A 4,653-nucleotide genomic window follows, 5' to 3' on the forward strand; every position below is an offset into this window, starting at 1 on the left:
AATTTTCACACTACTGATTAGGTTTTGCTGAGCGCCTTAAGGCGTGAAATGAACTTTTCCCCTACATTCGCCAAATTTACACAGCTTTGTTTGGCACTTTTTATTTGAAGCTGTTACTTTTCATTTTGATAAATCACATTAAAGGACAAGTTCTGTATTTTACACTTAAAGCCCTGTTTTCAGATTGTTTGTGATGAGGTTGAGCGGTTTTGGCTGAGGTTTCGACATGTGCGGCTGCCCCGAGAATTTTCGGGTGTTTGTTGTTTCACCTCCCACTACTGGTTAATGCCATTTGCACTGGAACAATCCTTCCTAAAATGCATTAAACTTTCGTTTACAAAGACGTGAAACTCACCGAGTGTTCAGGGGTGTTCACTGATATGCTCACACAAAAATCGCTGCAAAACATGCTTTCCAACAGGTGTTTTAGCATTCGTTGTAAACTTGTGGACCTATTTTTCCAAACGCCTCACACCTGTTACATTCTTCCGTTGAGAGCTTGAATAATAGACACTCCAGCCCAATTGGTGGTAATAATCCGCCTTTGCCAATTGCAAGAATACAAAGAAAGTTCCCGGCGTGGAGTAATACCTCACAGCACATCAAATACAAGTCAATGGAGTTGGACAAAAACTACGATAAAACCTGTGGGAGGGCATCTTTTGCGGCGATTTTTGTGTGAGCATATCAGTGAACACCCCTGACCACTCAGTGAGTTTCACATCTTTATAAACGAAAGTTTAATGCATTTTAGGAAGAATTGTTCCAGTGCACCTATTTAGCCATTGTAGAGGTGGGGGCTGATACAACAAACACCCGAAAATTCTCGGGCCAGCATCATATGTCCAAATTTCAGTCAAAACCGTTCTATTTCATCATAAACAATATGAAAACAGAGCTTTAAGTGTAAAATATCAAACTTGTCCTTTAAATCTGATTTTTCGTGAGACTGATAGAGAGAACAATAAAAGTGGCAGAACATTTAAAGGTCCAGTGTGTAGATTTTTTAGCGGCATCTAGATTCTGAATTGCAACCAACGGCTCAGTCCATAGCTCACCCCTCCCTTCGAAACGCATAGGGAAGCTACGGTAGCCGTCACAGGACAAACATGTCATCGTCTGAGACAACATAGTGACAAAACGCACTCTATAGAGCAGTTTGTCCATTTAGCGCTACTGTAGAAACATGACAGCGACTTCCATGTAAATGAACCCACAGTGTATGTAGATAAAACAGCTCATTCTAAGATAATAAAAACAATACAGTTTATTATGTAAGGTCTTTATACAGCACTGATAATATAGTTATGTATATTATACTGCATTTCTGTCAAGAGTTCCTTCTAAAAGTTACACATTGCGCCTTTAAGTCTGATATAAAGAGGTGGGAAGTGGAATGAGAAAATACGTGCGTGTTCAAAATAAGAGGCTAGATTAGATGCTTTGTCAACATAAGCTGACTTACCAGACCACTGCATCTCACTGCACACATCGTCTGCTGTTTATCAGCGACAGAGAAGGGAGGAGGGATGCAGAGTTTTTCAGTTTTTCTCAGTTTGACAGTAAATGTTTTTATTGTCCCAGGGCAGATAAATGTGTACATTATTATTAAAAGAGCCGCAGACTGCAGTGGTCTCCGGCTTAGCCCTATACCATCCCTGCAGCACCACACTGCTCACTGTATCTGTCTTTTTTTGTTCACCTCGAAGGTGTAATCTCAGGCAAACAAAAATGAAGTGCGATTGAATTAAGGCCCTACGCAGGGAAAATTATAAAAAAGGTGTGTGTTAACGAAAGCTATGGTGTGTAGTGATGATTCAGTCTGTGATTAAGCAAAAGTGTGAAGGCTGACTGATTTGCTTTAATTTCCCCGATGTTTTGTCACACGCACTGATTTACAAGCAGATGTATGTGTGTGAGCGTGAGACATAAAGAGGATAGATGAGAAAACAGTATACAGTATAGCGAACGTGAAGTGATGTGAGAGGTCTGATGTGTGAATGAGCATCATTTTGATCTCGGAGGAGTAGCATGGCATATTGTAGAGCAGCAGGTGTTTGCTAATTGTGGGGCCGCGCCTGCGTCAATCACTTGGCAGGGGACGTTTGATTGGCTGACAGCCATGATGGACAAGGCACTCTGTCTAGTTATATCAAATAGGCAACCATGTTTGCAGCACCTCTGGGCAGTATTTTCAATCATGCAAGACTAAAGTCCTATCTACTTGAAAGGGGAAAGACAGATATCTCAAAAGTCATGAGCTAAAATACATATTTCTAAACAACAAAAAACCTGACATCAACAGTACAATAATGTTTGTTTCTTAAAGGAATATTCCATTTTCTTAAAAGAAAAATCCAGATAATTTACTCACCACCATGTCATCCAAAATGTTGATGTCTTTCTTTGTTCAGTCGAGAAGAAATTATGTTTTTTGAGGAAAACTTTGCAGGATTTTTCTCATTTTAATAGACTTTAATAGACACCAATTAACACTTAACTCAACAAGTAACAGTTTTTTTCAACAGAGTTTCAAAGGACTATAAACAATCCCAAACGAGGCATAAGGGTGTTATCTAGCGAAACGATTGTCATTTTTGACAAGAAAAATAACAAACATACACTTTTAAAGCACAACTTCTCGTCTAGATCTGGTCGTGATGCGCCAGCTGACCCCACGCAATACGTCATGACGTCAAGAGGTCACAGAAGACAAACGCGAAACTCCGCCCCAGTGTTTACAAGTGTGTTGAAAAAGGACCGTTCCTACGTTGTTGTATGTCAACTGATACTAATTAATGGCTTTGTGTCAGTTTATTGTTTACAATGGTCCGCAAATGTGTGTTTTATATATGTAACACGTGACCTCCCTACGTCACTACGCATTTACATTAGGTCGCGCTGGACCGGACCTAGACGAAAAGTTGTGGTTTAAAAGAGCATATTCCCTATTTTTCCTGTCAAAAATGACAATCGTTTTGCTAGATAAGACCCTTATGCCTCGTTTGGGATTGTTTATAGTCCTTTGAAACACAGTTGAAAAAACTGTTACGTGTTGAGTTAAGTGTTAATTGTTGGTGTCTATCAAAGTCCATTAAAACGAGAAAATCCTGCAAAGTTTTCCTCAAAAAACACAATTTCCTCTCGACCGAACAAACAAAGACATCAACACTTTGGACGACATGGTGGTGAGTAAATTATCTGGATTTTTCTTTTAAGAAAATGGAATATTCCTTTAAGCTTAAATTGTGCTAAAAACTCATTTTACTGAGGTTGTTTCAGCTTCTGTGCATGTGCAAAGGTTGGCAAGTGCCTCATGAGTCATGACTTTCTAGCTGCGTCCAAAACCGCTCACTTCCACACTATATAGTTGGCGAAGTAATGCTTTTTGCCCACTATATAGTAAGGAAGCAGGTGATTTTCGGACGCAACGACTGTTTAGAGTCCCTCCGTCAGAGACTAATCAGTTTTAATCAACTGGTTCGTTGAACTAGAAGGTGGGACTTCCGTCGCCAGAGTGGTCATATTGAGCATTGCATTACCCCCATTCAGTAATAGCAGTGCTCAGTGTTGTTATATCCAATATCTTTGGATATATCTGACACGGTGGATATAAACACCAGGGTTGCCAAGTCTGTGCTTTTTCCACGGAATTGGGCGACTTTTAAAGGTCACATTCTTTCTGATCCCATTTTTTAAACCATAGTGGGTGTGTAATGTTGCTATAATAGCATAAATAAAACCTGTAAAATGATAAAGCTCAAAGTTCACTGTCAGGCGATATATTTTCTTTAAAGGGACAATATGTCGTTTTATAAGTATTTTATTAGTCAAACTCAATGTCTTTATTCATGAATATGTCCTCATTTGTGTCAAATGACCTGATCTGACTTTTCTTTGTAAGCTTAGAATTTCTTCTCTTTATTTACATTAAAGGTGTGATTCAATGGTATTTCAAGCATTCTGACTTATTAACACAGTTATAGAGTTGTTTCCTCATGCTAAACGTAGGCAAAGTGTCAAAAAAGCAGATGGACATGTTACAGAGTATTTCTGTGCCGAATGCACTTCGCCAGGGTTCGTACAAGTTTCGGAAAGTTTTTTTTGATTACAGGTCCAGCTGACGTTTCAGGGGATTTCTATACGTATCACTTCTTTATATGGGCACTTCCCCCGGAAAACCCTGCCCACCCGTCAATCAGCTGGAGACGCTAGAGTTTGCAAACATCTTATCACGCCACTCAGCTTTGTTTAATTTCAAAACTCAACAATGGCACGAAAGATGAAGTGTGTTTTTGGATGTAAGGAGAAAAAATCCAGCCTTATGAAAACAATGGATATAGTTTATTATCCGGGTTAGCAGCGGAGTTTTGCATGTGTGTTTGATGCGGTGGATTTTCCCAACCGGGTCATGACGAGTTGCACGCGTTAAGTAAGACTTCTGTCTTATGTTGGAAATAGTTGCGTGCATATTATATAAATGACACAAACATATAGTGAATCATAAGTTAAAACAGTGTTGTATAGTGTTGTATGACCGTACTCGCTCCACCCGCGGTAACTCCTCCTTCTTAATTTTTTCGTGCGTTATCGTAAAGATTGGGTAAAGCTAATGTTTCTTTTATAAATCTGATTAAACTAAAGACTCTTCGG

The sequence above is a fragment of the Misgurnus anguillicaudatus genome, chromosome 19 (assembly GCF_027580225.2).
Source record: "Misgurnus anguillicaudatus chromosome 19, ASM2758022v2, whole genome shotgun sequence".
NCBI classification, from domain to species: domain Eukaryota; kingdom Metazoa; phylum Chordata; class Actinopteri; order Cypriniformes; family Cobitidae; genus Misgurnus; species Misgurnus anguillicaudatus.